Genomic DNA, 19,360 nt, shown 5'->3' with positions numbered 1-19,360 from the left:
GCGTAAATTCAGCCAGTGTTTTTCTTTCAATTGAATCTTGATTCTGAGGAATAAGGTCGTGCAGTCGACTTTGCACTGTGCGTATTTCATTAAATGAGAACTGATGCTGCATTGTATTAGAAATGCATGGAAGCTTCGTTCTTGCTTGTAACAATTTATACATACGAATTCCTGTAACACTTGGGGCCAAAGACTAAACAGAGATTTCTTTCTTTGTCAAGATCTCCATTTAAACATGCAACTTCCTACTGTAACAACAGTTCTGCATTTGTTAAAGATTTGCGTCATCATACTGATCAAACTTGTGCTATACCTTCTTATGGTGCGATACAACCTTTACTACACAGAAAATATTGATGCACTGTAATGATTTGATATTCCACAACTGCAGCCCACGCTGGGTCGTCGTAAATTGTTGAATGAACCAAGAGAGTATGTCAGATAGTTCAGGATCAAGCAAATCCGTCAGTAACCCGCAAATTGACGATACAAAACGTATTCCAGCTGAAATCCAGTAAATAGCCAGGTCAATAATGTATAGCGCAAGCGACGTGCTTAAGTTCAGCATGATTATGTCTTTGCAGTGACCCGGTGGCTGGATTTTCTCTGCGGCTCCACGTCATAAATATGTAGTAGCAAACCGCTGCATGTATGTTCTACACTGGGGTGACAAAAGTCATAGGATGCCTCCTCAGACCGTGTCGGACTTCCTTTTGGCAGGAGTAGTGCAGCAGCTCGACGTGGCATGGACGCAACGAGTCGCTGAAATTCCTCTGCAGAAATATTGAGCCATGCTGCCTCTATTGCCATCCTTTATTGCCAAAATGTTTGTGCACGAAATAACCTCTCGATTGAGGCCCATAAATCTTAGATGGGATTCGTGATACTCAATCTGGGTGGTCAAATCATTTGCTCGGATCGTCAGGAATGTCCTTCACATCAATCACTTGATGACATGGCGGATTGTCATCCATAAGAATTTCATCTTTAAATAGCTGCAAATGTTCTTCAAGCAGCCGATCAGAGTACCCACTCCAATCCATGTAAACACAGCACACGCCCTTTATGGAGCCACCTTCCACAGCGCCTTGTCGATGGGCTGGGTCCATTGCTTCGTGGGGTCTGCGCCTCGCTCGAACCCTACCATCAACTCTTACCAACTGAAATCAGGACTCATCTGATGAGGCAATGGTTCTCCAGTAGTTTGGGGTCTAACTGACAAGGTCATGAGCCCAGGACTGGGGCTGGAGGAGATGTCGTGTTGCTAGTAAAGGTACTCGCGCCGTCTGCAGCCATAGCCTATTAAACTCAAGTTCCGCCCCACTGACCTAACGGATACGTACGTCCCACGTCCCACATTGTTTTCAGCGGTGATTTCAAACAGTGTTGTTTGTCTGTTAACAATGACAACTCTATACAAATGCCGCCTGTCTTGGTTAAGTGAATGCCATCGGCCATGACGATGTCCGTAGTGAGAACTAATCCCTGAAATAAGGTATTCTCGACTATTGACAATGTGGATCGCAGATTATTGAATATCCTATCGACTTCTGAAATGGAATGTGCCATGCGGCTATCTCTAACTACCATTCCGAGTTCACTGTTAATTACCGTGGCCCGGCCATAGTACTTCGGAAACCTTTTCACATTATTCACCTGTGTAAAAATGACACCTCCGACAGTCCACTGCCGCTTTATACCTTGTGTACGCCATACTACCGTCATCTGTACATGTACATATTGCTATCCCATGGCTTTCGTCACCTCAACTTACACTATGTGATCCAACGTATCTGGACATCTGGCTTAAAATGACTTACAAGTTCGTGGCGCCGTCCATCGGTTGTACTGGAATTCAGTATGGTGTTGGCCACCTCTTAGCCTTGATGACAGCTTCCACTCTCGCAGCCATGCTTTCAACAGGTGCTGGAAGGTTTCTTTGGGAATGGCAGTCCATTCTTCAAGGAATGCTGCACTGAGGTATCGATGTCGGTCGGTGAGGCCTGGCACGAAGTCGGCGTTCCAAAACATTCTAGAGCTTTTCTATAGGATTCAGGTCGGGACTCTGTACAGACCAGTTCATTACAGGGATGTTAGTGTCGTGTAATCACTCCGCCACAGGCCGTGCGTTCTGAACAGGTGTTCGATCGTGTTGAAAGATGCAATCACCGTCCCCGAATTGCTCTTCAACAGCATGAAACAAGAAGGTGCTCGAAACATCAGTGTAGGCCTGTGCTGTGACAGTGCCACGTAAAACAACAAGGGGTGCAAGCCCCTCCATGGAAAACACGACCACGCCATAACACCACAGCCTCAGAATTTTATTGTTGGCACTACACACGTTGGTAGATGACATTCACCGGGCATTCGCCATACCCACACTTGCCATCGAATCGCCACGTTGTGTACCGTGATTCGTCACTCCACACAACATTTTTACACTGTCCAATCGTCCATTTTTTTTTTTTTTTTTTTTTGCTCCTTACACCAAGCGAGGCGTCGTTTTGCATTTACCGGCGTGATGTGTGGCTTATGAGCAGCCACTCGACCACGAAACCCAAGTTTTCTCACCTCCCGCCTAATTGCCATAGTACTTGCAGTGGACCCTGATGCAGTATGGAATTTCTGTGTGACGGTGTGGATATATGTCAGACTGTTACACATTACGACCCTCTACTAATGTCGGTGGTCTCGTATCATTCAACAGACGAGGTCGGCCTGTACGCTTTTGTGCTGTACGTGTCCCTTCACGTTTCCACTTCACTTTCACATGGGAAACAGTGGACCCAGCGATGTTTAGGAGTGTGGAAATCTCGCGTAGAGGCGTATGACACAAGCGACACCCAATCACCTGACCTCGTTCGAAGTTCGGGAGTTCCGCAGAGCGCCCCATTCTGCTCTCTCACATTGTCTAATGGCTGATATGGAGTAACTGGCAGTAGGTGGGAGCACAATGCAGCTAATATGAAAAACGTATTTTTTGGGGGGGTGCCCGGATACTTTCGATCACATAGTGTACATGTGGGCCATTGCACAACAGACATCGCTTTAAACTTAGGACATCCTGAATTTCCCACCACTTTTCAATATGAGCTAAAACATGAGTGTGTTTATAGAATTTTAAAATTTCCTACCATTTTAACCTCGAACCTAAGGTTTCTGGTGTTAGAAGAGGGGTGGGGTTGACTGCAGTGCCGCCACTAAAAACATATCAGTTACAGATATTGGCACGACTATCTTGGATTTTTAATATCCTCCTCATTTTTAACATAGGGCAAGTGTGCTGTTAGATTCTGAACTTAGTAAAAGTGACCTGATAACCATGCTTATTGCGCCAGTGAACTGTGACATTAGAGGATTGGGGAAAACCCAGTTTTAAAGTTAGGGAAAGATATTAACAGCCCCCACATCAGTGAGATTTGGAAGAACTGATGGGAATCTGCCGTGGCCTGTTCAGGCTAGCCTGAGTGGCCTGCTTATACAGACGGAGCCGCGGTAGCCCTGATTTTACAGGGTCCCGCAGTAGACTGGAGCCTTCAAGAGCTGCCCAACTTGCCTTGTTGGGCACATGTCGCAGTGACCTGGCATACTTCTCAGCACAGTGCTTGTCCTGAGCAGCTACAGACTGCGAATGTCTCCATTTATTTAAACAAATAAGTAAAACTATCTCTGCCCTATCCCAATGATTGTGTAAATGTAAATTTTTACGCCGCTAGTGCGCCATCTCACCTTTTTAAACTAGGATTTCCTACCGTTTTAAACTTGGCACAAGCAGATTACTTCAACCAGCCTGGATTTCCCGCCATTTTACGCTTAGGACCAATGAGATTTTTAAATTTCCCATCTTCAGGATATTAGGGAACATCCTGTACAGTCTGCAACGTGTAAGTACATCTGCACAAGTGAGCTATGATGACTGAGAGGTGGGGGAAAGCCAGTAGTGTGGAATTTCTTGTCATTTTGGCTTTACACGTCAACTTTGAATCCTACCCTACTACATTCTGCCATACGTTCCTGGAGTTTAGATGCAGCAGAAGAAAATAGTACACCACCAGAAAAACGAAAGTTGTGAGCATATGTTCCAAGAAGACAATTTGTTCCTTAATGTAAACAGTTTTGTAAATTTCCAGTATGTGATGCAGGTGGAGTGGGATTTCGTCTCGGGGTTCTTCAGACATGGGGCTCTATTTCACAACTATTTTATTAACAATCCCAACTTCATATAACAGAACAGGATACCACTGATAACAAAATAGTACACATATACACATTTTTGTATTCCGAAAGTACTTGAACAATGGTCAAAAGAATCAGCAGCACAATCATCTTTAACAGAAGTAACGGAACAAATTGAAATTCAGAACCAATTCAAACTTGCCGTATAATGGATAACTAGGAAACAACGTAGTAATTTATAATGCCTGGCACTCAGCCAGAACAAGATATGATAACTGTAAAATTTCCGATGCTAAAAAGTGCTTAACCATACGTAGGATCAGTAAATCAAATCTATAACTACTCCATGATTTACTATTAATACCGTTACCAGCAACTAAAACACCAACTAGCCACAACGCCCCCAAGTTACCCAACCATATATCTGAATAACTTATTATACAGTAACATACGGAATCGCTCTTTCACAAAGAAGTAATGACAACAGAGCTATGCAATAAACTCTTAAAACCATACAGTAACCAACTGATTTACGCTCACGGAGATAAACATCAATTTCTGTTAAATACACTAAATTGTCACATGCCCTGAGTGGCATAAATACAATGAAAAACGAAAATTAACTGAATTATCAATCGGTGCTTGGCAAAACGTGATAATAATATTAAAAAGAAAAAACACTTCTAATGCTCTTCAAAATTTTGTTTATTTGGTCAAGAATCGGCTTTCCCCATTCAAGTTAGACGAGTTTCGTTCTTGGTAGTTTTTTCGTTTGATACTTATTTCGTGAGATATTTGGCTCGGTCACTATCAATGGACCACCCTGTATATATACACTCCTGGAAATTGAAATAAGAACACCGTGAATTCATTGTCCCAGGAAGGGGAAACTTTATTGACACATTCCTGGGGTCAGATACATCACATGATCACACTGACAGAACCACAGGCACATAGACACAGGCAACAGAGCATGCACAATGTCGGCACTAGTACAGTGTATATCCACCTTTCGCAGCAATGCAGGCTGCTATTCTCCCATGGAGACGATCGTAGAGATGCTGGATGTAGTCCTGTGGAACGGCTTGCCATGCCATTTCCACCTGGCGCCTCAGTTGGACCAGCGTTCGTGCTGGACGTGCAGACCGCGTGAGACGACGCTTCATCCAGTCCCAAAAATGCTCAATGGGGGACAGATCCGGAGATCTTGCTGGCCAGGGTAGTTGACTTACACCTTCTAGAGCACGTTGGGTGGCACGGGATACATGCGGACGTGCATTGTCCTGTTGGAACAGCAAGTTCCCTTGCCGGTCTAGGAATGGTAGAACGATGGGTTCGATGACGGTTTGGATGTACCGTGCACTATTCAGTGTCCCCTCGACGATCACCAGTGGTGTACGGCCAGTGTAGGAGATCGCTCCCCACACCATGATGCCGGGTGTTGGCCCTGTGTGCCTCGGTCGTATGCAGTCCTGATTGTGGCGCTCACCTGCACGGCGCCAAACACGCATACGACCATCATTGGCACCAAGGCAGAAGCGACTCTCATCGCTGAAGACGACACGTCTCCATTCGTCCCTCCATTCACGCCTGTCGCGACACCACTGGAGGCGGGCTGCACGATGTTGGGGCGTGAGCGGAAGACGGCCTAACGGTGTACGGGACCGTAGCCCAGCTTCATGGAGACGGTTGCGAATGGTCCTCGCCGATACCCCAGGAGCAACAGTGTCCCTAATTTGCTGGGAAGTGGCGGTGCGGTCCCCTACGGCACTGCGTAGGATCCTACGGTCTTGGCGTGCATCCGTGCGTCGCTGCGGTCCGGTCCCAGGTCGACGGGCACGTGCACCTTCCGCCGACCACTGGCGACAACATCGATGTACTGTGGAGACCTCACGCCCCACGTGTTGAGCAATTCTGCGGTACGTCCACCCGGCCTCCCTCATGCCCACTATACGCCCTCGCTAATAGTCCGTCAACTGCACATACGGTTCACGTCCACGCTGTCGCGGCATGCTACCAGTGTTAAAGACTGCGATGGAGCTCCGTATGCCACGGCAAACTGGCTGACACTGACGGCGGCGGTGCACAAATGCTGCGCAGCTAGCGCCATTCGACGGCCAACACCGCGGTTCCTGGTGTGTCCGCTGTGCCGTGCGTGTGATCATTGCTTGTACAGCCCTCTCGCAGTGTCCGGAGCAAGTATGGTGGGTCTGACACACCGGTGTCAATGTGTTCTTTTTTCCATTTCCAGGAGTGTATAAAGAGTAACTTGGTGACATTATTGGTAGTAACGGACACAGGATGTCATATTTTTTAAAACAAATTAGCTATACGACACGAAATTCCACCTAGAAAATGGATTGTGGCTTATTTCTTAACAGGAAGGCCGCTCTTATTGAGTGTAGAGGAATATATATTCTTGATTTTAATTTATTAAAATTTATTTTGGCCACGGATTGCATGATATCCATTTCTGAGAGCTATATACCTTAAGGTACGGTTCGGCACCACTGGCTAAAGGGGTTAGGGGGTACTTCAATAACACGATCAGTCGTAGTGTGAAAGAACACGGCATTGTGATTAAAGGAGAGACAATACGAGGTGTGATTGATGTTATCTGTTCTATTTAGTTTCTCGCAAATATCAGAGTTAATATTGTCTCCTGTTAAATGCAGTTTCAGGTCCAAAAAACTAATTTAGTTATGTTGATTTTCTGTGTCATACATAAACTCAATTTTAGCGGTGAAGCAGTTGAGTGAGTCAATAATTTATTTAACGTCATTCAGTTCTCCTCTTACACTGGTCGTCTCATCAACACATCGTCTGTAGAAAGAAATGCTATTGGTTAGAGGGGAGAGAGAATTAAAAAATGTATTTCAAAATTACTAATGAAGATATCAGCTAGAAGTCCATGGCAGTTCGCCATGGCAAAGCCAGAAGTGTGCATCGCTTACACTAAAAGTTGCTTAAACATATCAGTTAATAACTTTATTGGGTGAAAAGAAGGAACGTACACTAGGTCACATGGTTCATTATGTGATAGTAGAACAACCACTGCTAAGGAAATATTACGTTCGATTAAACACGATATATTGCAGTAAAAAGTGGCAAACTGAGTATATATAAAATCAAAGGGTTTGGTTGGAAAGGTATTGATTCAACTTACAATAGTATATACAAAAATGTACCTTAGTGCCACAGCTACTATTAAATTTCAACAGGATAATGATAAATTCAGAACTGAAAAACCAATCAGGAAAGTTGTTTGTTCATCACCAGTCCTTGAAAGGCTGTGATCCAGTGCACATGCGTGATATGGCGTCATAATAACTGTGTATCGCCGCTGAGAAATATGTTATCTATATGTAGTGGGTCAGAATAGCATTTTATATGCGAGAATGGGTTATTACTGCAAGTTCATATCCACAAAGGAGCAAGAGGAACAATAATTTGGTTTTTCTTAGAATTACAAAATTTTCAGTTAATATTGGTTATGGTCCTCACTTGTTTTCTGCCTTTCAATGAGAACCAGAGGTGCTAAATGAATGGTGGCGCAGCGACTTGAAATAGTTTCTCAGTTTTAAATTTGTTCTTGAAAGAAATTTAAATTAGTCTTAACATTATTCAATATCTCCGTTCACTTATCGCTCTTAAGTCAATAAACATCGTACTTCCAATAACAGATAGCTTGTTGATCTATTATATCACAACACATTGAAATTTGCTATTGTAAATTCAAGTCATAACGAATTTTTAAGATCAAAAGATATAATGTCGTCGTAAATTTTCCTTTGTATTTAAACTTCAGTTTTGATCCTGGTTTATCAGAGATTCAAAAACTATTTCTTCAGTAGATACATTTCAGATATTTCCGGTAAGTGTCTTCAATTAAATTCATCACACAGCTAGTTTTCATTTTTTTTTTCAACTACAGTTACAAATTAAAAATCTTACTTTAATTCACAAGCATGTGCAAGCTGACATGGCTGAAATTGAACTGATACAACATTTCATTAACGTTGATGTCATCCGTTTTTTCTTTTATATTTTCAGTAATTATAAGCGGCATTTTTAGCACAGTGAAATGCATCTTCTCTCAAGGAATGGCTGATGAGTCGTCAATAACTCATGGTGACATCTCGAATTCTGCATATCGCAAAAGAAAATCCATTCGCAGGTTGCAGTGTTCCACACTGAACATGTAACAAATAGAAATAACACCAACATATGGTAATACTTTGAAAATAACATGTCATATAGTAAAATTATTTATACTGAAACAACGCACTGAAATAAATTATCTTACCATAGATCGTGAGTGTAACATAGCCCACATGGGCACGGCTCCAAAAGTCACTCCTCAGCCTCGCAATATATAACTGAAACCAAAATTCTTTACAAACTGTGACTCATGAACGTCGACTAAATTTAAGACTGGATAAAATGTTTAATAATTGCTATATTCCTAGGTAACAAATTGTTCTGTACCTTGCACATTCAACAGAAAAAATATGTACATTTTGAAATCATTTCTTTCAATTAACTTACACGATCGAAGTTCATATATCATGAGATATTGTCTTACTACACAGTACCTACATTAATCATCATAATCGTAACTTACCTTGGGAAAACACCTTATCACTTCTGATTATAAGGTCAAAAATTATTTGTCAGTGATTGTCAATACACTGAATATCATTCAGTACCGTAGGCACACTGTTCTCTTCTTCAAAGCATGTCCCTTAAGACTAACAAGGAACGCATGACGACCTACTTTTAAAAACGCATTATGTCCCAAAAAGAAAATTTTTCAGGAGAAGCGAAAAACGTGAACTGAAAAAGATATTCGATTAATTTTTACAAATTTTACACCACATATTGAGGTAGGGCTGTTGATCAAAATGTGTTTAACACAAAGAAATTGCTTTTTATACTTTCAAGCTCTGAGCACTTTAGTGAGGGACAAAATGCGTTTTGTTGGGTTCTGTAGGACAATCTGCGTTTTGATGGAAGCTATTTTGGACATAATGCGTTTTGATTAGTTTTCACCCTCCCATAGTGCTGTCAAGGCTTATGTTAAGTGGACTACTGACTTTGCTCTCCTTTGGTAACTGCGGAAAAGGTGGTCATTATTGAGAATACAGATATCTCCTGTGATTCTTGTGAGTTTCTCTTTATAAAAGTTATCATATGGACAGTTTCAATCAGGGAGCGTAAGCGTGTAAGCTTTTAAGTTGTGTTGTGATATTATCTAAAGCTACCTATCGACATATCTTTGTCCTCCAAAAATTTCTGTTTGGCCACAGACTTGTTCCAGCTGTTTCTGCTCTATTAAGTTCATCCTTGTGCATTTTACGGTTTCGGATCTTACTTCATTCAGTCTATACTTAAATTCCTGTCTCTTCCCGCATAAAATATTCCTAGGAATTGTTCTTCCATCGAAAATTCACGCGTAAAACAGGAAATAGGGAAGTGACACTGGTACGAAAAATACCCTCCTCCAAACACTCTAAAAGGGCTTGTGGAGGGTAGATTCCTCTGTACTCCATCATCAACATGCTGTTTATCTTCTTTTTTTCTTAATCTTCCCTATATCAGACCGTAGCAATTTTAAGTTTCTCTACGATTTCATCTACTTTTTGATCCGTTTGTTGATTCTCTAACTTCGATTTTTCGGATGAATCCAGGTTCTGTTTACAGCTTCATGATGGCCGCATCCGTGTTTGGCGACATCGCGGTGAACGCACATTGTAAGAGTGTATTCGTCATCGCCGTATTGGCGTATCACCCGGCGTGATGATATGGGGTGCCATTGGTTACACGTCTCGGTCACCTCTATTTCACATTGACGGCACTTTGAACAGTGGACGTTACATTTCAGATGTGTGGCTCTACCCTTCATTCGATCCCTGTGAAACCCTACATTTCAGCAGGATAATGCACGACCGCATGTTGCAGGTCCTGTACGGGCCTTTCTGGATACAGAAAATGTTCGTCTGCTGCCCTGGCCAGCACATTCTCCAGAACTCTCACCAATTGAAAACGTCTGGTCAATGGTGGCCTAGCAACTGTCTCGGAACAATACGCGAGTCACTACTCTTGATGAACTGTGGTATTGTGTTGAAGCTGCATGGACAGCTGTACCTGTACACGCCATCCAAGCTCTGTTTGACTCAATGCCCAGGCGTATCAAAGCCATTATTACGGCCAGAGGTGGTTGTTCTGGGTACTGATTTCTCAGGATCTATGCACCCACATCGCGTGAACATATAATCACATGTCATTTCTAGTATAATACATTTGTCCAATGAATACCCGTTTACCATCTGCATTTCTTCTTGGTGTAGCAATTTTAATGGCCAGTAGTGTCTTATGAAAATTCTTCCCTGATCATTTCCATTACATTTTTTTCTTTCTGTACTGTTAGCTGCTAAATTGGCATTCATTTTATTTCTTATATCTGGTATCCGCTAAACAGTTCTTTCTTTTTATCTGACACGCCTTCTATGTTACCTGACATTTCTTTTATAAGATGAAACTATTCAGACAATCTCCCAATGTTCCCATTTTGGACAATTAGTTACTATTGTTGGATTAAATACAGTCCTGAGTTTAATCATCCGTTTTCTCTCCATGTCTTCTGTTCCAAAAATTTCTATTCAAATGAATTCTAACAGAGTCACTGAAGCTTAGTGATAACTTTCGGCAATCACTATGACTCACCAAGAACAATATGTAGTGATAGTTGGAACACAGTGGTGTATTACTGCGGCTACCTCATTGTGATGTGTAATAGGTGGGTTGGTTCAGCGCTGCAAACTCCGACTGCACCATGTTAAAATGTTGGCTACCACTGAACGTCTGAGGAGCTTGCCCAACAACAGTTTATATGACCACCTGGACAAAGAAAATCCCCTTCTCTTCCAAATTATTTCCTCTTCTTTTCTTGACCTTTCATCCTTTTCTTCGGCCTGGATCTCACTGATTGTAGTAAAACTGTCTTCAGTGAAGAGTCCCGCTTGGAAACGAGCCCCGCTGATCAGCGAAGACGTGTCTGGAGACACGCCAGACAGCAGTTGAATACCAATCTGACTGTCGCCCGCCGTACTGCCCGACAACCAGGTGTGATAATCTGGGCTGCCACTTCTTTCATAGCAGGAGCCCTTTGGTTGTCATCCGCGGCACAGCGGTGCATGGGCGATTTTGTACGCTCCGTTATGTTGCTTTTCATTGCAAGCTATCTTGGGCTTACATTTTAGCAAGATAATGCCCACTCGCACGCGGGGAAAGTTTCTAATACGTGTCTTCGTGCTTGCCAAACCCTAACTTGGTCAGCTAAGTCGCCTTATCTCCCTCCAATTTGAGAAAGTTCCCCTTATATCTCCCCAATTTGTGCAAGTTTGGAGAATTATGGGGAGGGACCTCCAACCAGCTTGGGATTTTGACGACCTAACGTACCAATTGGACAGAATTTTGCACGATATCCCTCAGGAGGATATCCAACAACTCTGGCAACACAAACCAACCCGAATAACTACTTGCATAAGGGCCAGAGGTGCATCAACGCGTGATTGACTTGCTCCGTTTATGAAGGTCATTCTCCTCCCTCTCTCTCTCTCTCTTTCGGTTTGTGTGTGTGTGTGTGTGTGTGTGTGTGTGTGTGAGTTTGTGTGTGTGCTAGTACGCGTATGTGTGTGTGTGTGTGTGTGTGTGTGTGTGTGTGTGTGTGTGTAACTCTGAATTCGACCGTCAGTAATATCTTCCCTTTAACAAATGGATCAATATAGCATTTTGTTTCCAAAGATATCTTCCTCTCCTTTCCTTGAGCCTTCATCCTTTCCTTCGGCCTGGATCTCATTGATTGCCCCAGGTTCGAATTCAGAAAGTGTTTAAAAGAGTAGGAAAGAGTATCATTTAGTTCTCCTTGTTATTACAAATTTTTAGTTAACAGATCCTAAGATTCCCCAATGTATCTACATTGCTATCAGGAGCAGAAATGTTAAACGACTGCAGAGACTTGAAATAATCTCTTGAGTTTTAAATTTGTTGTTCAAATGAATTCGTGTTAGTCTTGTTATTTTTAAATATTTATGTTTACTTATCACTGTTCAGTTATTTAAAACGTCATTCTCTTATTAATAAGCAGCCTGTAGAACTTTTACATCACAACACATCAATGCCTGTTTTTGTACATTCAAGTCGTCCTGGCTATAAGACCGGAGATGCTGTATCGTCGTAAATTCGGCGTAACATACGGAAATAAATTTTGATTGTGGTTCACCAATGTTTCAAGAATTAGTTGTAGGAAAAAGATCTTGACTGAGAGGGACAGGAGACACGTTTTATGGCTTATGAATCAAAATCGGTTCGAGATCCAAGAGGAATTGGTGTAGGCAGTGAATTAAGGTCAATTCCCACCTGTTAGCGAGAGAAAGCTGGGACGGAATCTGCTTACAACGAACATTTGGAGTCAGCCTCCTTGCGTGAGGCCATTGTCCACATAGGCCCATAAAGAGCACAGCAGCAAAATTTATGGAACTGGAGTGACTGCCTTGAACCCCACGAAACTCTGTGGGACAGGTTGGAACAGCGGGTAAAACGCTGACTTCAGCACCCCAATAATTTGATTGAATTATGCGACAAACCCTGAGCGAATGGCATAACATGGATGCGACATACATGCACGATCTTGTGGACTCATTTCGTAACCGAATCCAGAAGGTTATCAAGTCGAGGGGCGCAAGGAATTAAATGGTGCTTGTAATGATTTTTCTAGGGGTGAATAATTTTTTGTCCTGAACACCATATTTACCGATCGTTATCTCTACAATCTCTCTTAATAACATTAAAGACCTGCAGAAGCAGATTTAAAGTAGACAGTAGTTCATGCTTCACCATTTATTTCAAAGTATTTTAATTTCGCGTGATACTGTCGACACCCAGTACTGTGATATATTGATGATGCACTTGACGTGTACGTCTGCTATACATCGGCACTGAAATAGACGGCAGACGTTATAATATGGATAAGAGTGCCTGGGCGAGCTGCGACAGCTGTTGGCAGCCCTGGCACCGCCACGCTCGCCGGCCATTGTTGCCTGGGACGCGGCAGCTGCGCTACGTTCCATTAGCCGGACCGTCTCGGCCCGCGCACCTCGGCGTACCCCGACGGCCGAGTGTCGGCCGGCAGTTGTTTCCTCCGCAGAGCAGGGCAGCCACTTCCTGCGGCCTGATGCGCGCTGTCTACACCTCGGTGCCAATTCCGGCGGCCGCAGCTGGTCCATACGAGGCCTCTGCGGCACAGCAACCCCCCCCCCCCCCCCACTCTCACCCCCTTCTCACTCTCGCTTCCCACTAGTCCTGCCTTGTCCGCATCGCTGTACTCCAACGCTGTGGTCGGCCTACATCTAAGCCTCTTCACAAGCAGTGTGTTTTACCCGAGAGGGCCTTAAGCGTCCACGTAGTGAAGGTACTGCGGTAATGGCTTGCATAGAAATAACGTTTATGTCAGATTTACAAGCACCCGAGCATGTTTCCACGGCTGCGAGAGAAACTAACTTTTCTGTAGTTTAATGGCCTCAGTCAGTTAAGCTATTCAGCCATTACTTGATTAATGAGAGAGTAAAGATGTAATGCAATAATTGCATGATTCTAAACACTTGATATTAGAAGAAGATAATGTCACGGATGTCTGTTGAAATATTCAGTTATATGAACAAAGATCTATTTTGCATAATCTGTCTCGACATACATGAATTAAAAGCCCCCGACACGTTCTTCTGTCTGTGTATAAAGGGTATATTCTGGAACTGCTGTAGGGATTTTGGTGCGGTTCTCACCGACAGGTAGAGTGATCCACGAAGAAGGGCTTTGTATACAGGGTGAGTCATGTAATACGCAACAACCGGTTTATTTCGTGAAGGGTTACACCTACCGAAACGCGGTTTTCGGCAAATGTTAGAGCGTCAACGGGAATGAATTTTGTGTTTGGTTAATGTTTTTAGCGTTGTTATCAACGGAGATATAGAAGAAAGTACGTTTTTTAAATGGAACGATACACTTTTTATAACTGCATTCAGCAGCTCCTGAAAAGACCATTACGGTGATACAGCGTTTGTTAATGTTGACGTTGCAACCCGTCGTAAAATAAATTCGAGAAATGTCATGTGAGAGTACGGTGCCCGTAGCACTTGGAGTGCAAACACGACGAAGCATAGCTCTCGTGCTACGCTGTATCAGAAAGCCAATACATTTGCTTGTTTATTTGTCTGCACTGCAGGCCGCTTATTTCTGCTTCAGCATTCTCAGACATGTACACCAATAAGGAGAAGTTGGATATACTACTTTTATATGGTGAATGTAAAACAAATGCCATAAAACCGGTATAGCGCTATAGAGCTATCTATCCAGATCGCCGATCTCCGACGTGCCAGCAATTGCACAAATTATTAAGGCGGTAGCGCGGCCAGGCGCTTGAGCATCAGAAGGAGGACAATATAGAAGACTGCAGCTTACAGAAAACACGAAGAAGCTGTTCTGGCTACGACGCTAATGAATCCGCGCAGTGGTACGAGACGTATTGCCAAGGCATGCGGAATTAGTCAGACGAATGTCATCCGCATACTGCATCGACAGTATATCCGTCTCTATCATCTGTCACTACATGAGACACTCGACGACCGTCATTTAGAACGCCGTACAGAATTTTGTCCGTTCCCCCATCAACAACTGAGAGACGACCCTATTTTTTTTTCGAACGAGTGCTGTTCACCCACGAATCAACGCTGACTAACCAAACTAACGTAAATTTGCATAACATGCAACTACTAAGCAGCCGAAAATCCACACCTACTTCGTCACATGCAACATCAACGGCCGCGGAGAGTAAACGTATGGTGCGGCATCATAGGTAATTACATTGTGGGACTTTATCTCAGGCATTCTAAATGGACATTCGTATGCACACTTTCTGACAAAGATTCTGCTGGTTCTTCTAGAAGAGATACTACTGGATATTTGGCAGTGTATGTGGCTGCTAGATACGACGGTTTTCCGGCTCACTCGTCCCGTGTTGCAATGCAAATTCTGAATGGGAGCTTTCCAGAACGTTGGATAGGGCGAAATACTGTTGTCAACTGGCCTTCAAGGCCTCCAAATTTGGCTCCTTTCGATTTATTTCTTTGGGGAGCACACTAAGATGCAGCCTATGACGAAGCCCCAACTACGTCAGACGATAAGTGTCGTCGAATCGCCAGTGCATGTTCTACCATATCATCCAATGCAATTACATCTGTTCAGCGTTCTTTCGAACAGCGATTGCATATGTGCTTTTCAGTCCATGGTCATTAGTTTGAACATATGCTTAAATAAAGGACAAAGCTAGTTTTTTGCAAGACAAAATTTATGTTATGTGATTTGGGTGGTTACCAAATCAGTATTATTAAATTGTTTATTTCATTTACATGTGTACGAAGTTGCATTGCAGTGTCAACTAAGTAGGCAGCGTGTGTTGCACGTAATTACGCGCTTACTTTCAGCTCGAAACGACGTTTCGTTAGGAAGAATGTTTATTTTGCGGTGTACAGTTGGCCAGCAAGATATTAATAAAAATAGGAGTAAAATGTTTAGTTCAACGAATATATCCATATGATACAATTTAGAGCAGTGTGGGTAGAGACAATTGTCCGACAGCGTGTATTTTACCCCCAAGAAGCACACAGCCACGTACAGAAAAAGAGAAGTTCTTCTAACATTTAGATACTTGATATAGTAGTTGCTGTAGTTTTTATGACTGATTTCCCCACTTCATCTCATGTACATCTGGGAGGATATACAAACGTGAAACAGTTTCCCTAAGCTCTTTGTGATACGCTAGATTCTAGCCCATGTCGTATTTCCGTAATCAACATTCTTAGCTGAACCTGCATCCAGCTGGTAGGCTGGTTCGAGGGGAAATAAAGCTTTAGTCCCGCAGCGCTGGCCTACCTTACGGTATACAAGTACGCAGCCTGATACGAGACACCTGATTGGCAGTGTTTGCACCGCAAATGCCGTTTCCGGCCACCGTGCTCTCACATTCTAGGACATTTCTCGAATTTGTTTACGATATGTTTCCACGTCAACAGTAACAAACGCTGTATCACTGTAACTGTTTTCTCAAAATCTATCGATTGCAGTCATAAAAAGTATACGGTCCCATTTCAAAAAAGTGCTTAGTTCAGTATCTTAGTTGATAATTGTGCTAAAAACGTTAAGCCAACAAAAACATACCTGCCCCTCGACGCTCTAACATTTGCTGAAAACCGCATTTCGGTATGTGTAACCGTTCACGAAATAAAGAGTGTGTTACGTGACTGCCGACCGCTGTGACCGAGCGGTTGTAGGCGCTTCAGACTGAACCCGCACGACCGCTACAGTCGCAGGTTCGAATCCTGCCTCGAGCATGGCTGTGTATGATGTCCTTAGGTTAGTTAGGTTTAAGTAGTTCTAGGTCCCAGGGGACTGATGACTTCAGATGTTAAGTGCCATGGTGCTCAGAGCCATTTGAAGCATTTTGTTAAGTGACTCAGTCTGTATAGTATATTATCGCTGACCTAGGTAAGTCATCTGGCTGGAGATACGTAGTGCTGGCTTATAGAAGCTGCGGCAGGTTTTTAGTCTGATATACTTTACTACTTTAATGAAATACTTTTACAACTCAATACTTACCTCAGACAAACAGCTAATTGAAATTTTATAAAAGGAATAATTACTTAATTTCAATGTGAAACAACTTGATTCGTAACATGCACAATACTATCTGACTCCATCTTGAATACTTTGCTTGTGAAAACAATGTGACTAAGATTAGCTTTCTATTAACAATCTTCAGAGTAGCATGAATCATTCTTCTCTTCTATACTGAAGAAATGATACAAACATCAGGTGTACACATTTCACATCCTAATGATCTGTAGTTTACAGTTTGCTGGGATACCGCATAAAATTTTCTTGTATGGGGTTACGAGTCGATTGTAAGTTCAACATATCCTCTGTTTTATGCACACTCTGCACTATGACGTTCCTTAATTGAGCGGTATTAAAGTATATGAAGATAAGTTGGTACTCAGTTCATCTGAATACTGAAAAACCTAAGTTGAAACAAAGCATCTGGAGTAGATGTCATACGCTTTGAAGAACTATTCCACCTGGTATGTAAGACATATGGACAGGCAAAAACCCTGACACTTCAAGAAGAACGTCATAATTCTTACTCCAAAGAAGGAAACTGTTGATTGGTGTGAGTGTTATCTAACCATCACCTAAAAAAGTCAGGTCTGCAGAGTGCTGAGACGACTTATTCACAAATTAATGGAACAACCGGTAATTGTCAAACACTAAGATTTATCTTAACTGACTTAGAAAGACTAATCTATGTTTATAGATGCCAGAAAAAAATTAGTACTCCCTTTTAGAGGCTTTCAGTTCGTTTAATATTGTTATAACAGCTCGAATGTACATGAAATTATTGTATTTGCAGGTCAGTAGCACAAGCAGTTCTGAAGTACATGATATAGACCCCTACTGAAACACCAATGCTAGTACACGACCGGCAATGCAGGCGCTGACTCTGACGTCCAGTCGATCTTACAGATGGCGAATACTATTAAGGTGTAGTTTATGCCACGTCTGCTCGGCTTATACACGTAGTTCTGTACGAGTTGTTGGTTGACGAATCGCACAAGTCATTTCTCATCCCATCATGTCACACACTTGATCGATTGGAGACAAGACCCATGCTAGCCAGGGACGTTGCTGCAAGTCTCGCAGTGCACGTTGAATTTCACGGGCAGTGTGTGGGCGAGCATTATCCTGTTGGAGCAACACACCACCTTCCTGTTTGCAAGGACGGCGAAAGAACGAGTCTAACGACATCCAGCAGCACTACCGAGAGCTGGTTAGCGTCCCCTGCAGAAACACCAGAGATGAACGAGACTTGTGGCTTATCGCATCCCAGACCTTAAGGCCTGGGGTGGGGCCAGGGCGTTTTGGACGAAGGCGCTCTACGAGACAGTACTTACCAGGTCTACACCGTATGCAAAGACGACAGTCGTTTGCGTGTAGGTGGAGTGTGCAGTCATGCTGAAGACCACAGCTCACCATCCCATCCTCCAACCGGTCCCCTGGTGACACAAGTCGGCCGTGGACGTCGATGCTGTGGCGTGAGTGGGATATGGGCTAGAGGTGTGGATGCCCATAGACCCACTGCTAATAGCCTGTTCGCAACAGTTCGTGCTGAACCAACTGGGCTCACAAGCCCTCTTATCTGTTCTGCGATAGTTGTGCGATCTTCCTCTGCTGCCCATACAATACGATGATCATGGCGGGCGTCTGTGCTTCGTGGACGTCCAGAACTGCGCAAGGTGGTGTGAGAATTTATATGTGACCAGTAAAACCAGCATTGTTGCACAGCTGATGCAGCACGTCCAACTTGTTTAGCAGTTCTCCGAAAGGACCATCCTGCCACTCGGAAGGCCACAATTTGACCCTTTTCAAAATCTTTCAGTTGGCTGTAAGAAGCACGAGTGCGTCTCCGTCGCACGGTTGCCTGCTTGCTTCACACTTGTGCACCACACTGAGCCTTCTGGTTGCGAAAATTCCCAATTTAAGGGAAGACATAGATGGCGGTCTGGTAGCTACCCCAGTAGTTATTTGTTTGCGGACGACGTTGAAACCATTATCAGTACATTCGCTACCCCCAGATGGCATAGAACTTCATACGACCGAAATTTTCCAAAATTGTCGCCGTCTTTCGAGGAGTACTAACTTTTTTTACCGGCAAGTTATTTATAAATTTTGAGAAAGCTTTTGACGATGTTGACTGGAATATACTGTTTGAAATTCTGAGGTAGCTGGGATAACATACGGGGAACGTAAGGCGATCTACAACTAGAAGACAAAAAGGACTGCAGTTGAAGGACACGAAAGGGGACAATTGTTCCACAAGAGTGAGACAGAGGTGTAGCGTATCCCTGATGTCATTCAAACTGTACATTGAGCAAAAATTAATGGAAACCAAGGAAAACTTTGGGAAGGGAATTAAACATTGGCGAGGAAAACATAAGACTTTATGTTTGCCGGTGACTTTTTTATCTCATTAAAGATGCCAGTGGACTTGGAAGATTGAATAGGGTTTTGAGGA

Source organism: Schistocerca piceifrons, chromosome 1 (genome assembly GCF_021461385.2).
Source record: "Schistocerca piceifrons isolate TAMUIC-IGC-003096 chromosome 1, iqSchPice1.1, whole genome shotgun sequence".
In the NCBI taxonomy this organism is placed as follows: Eukaryota; Metazoa; Arthropoda; class Insecta; order Orthoptera; family Acrididae; genus Schistocerca; species Schistocerca piceifrons.
This window is presented reverse-complemented; position numbering follows the sequence as displayed.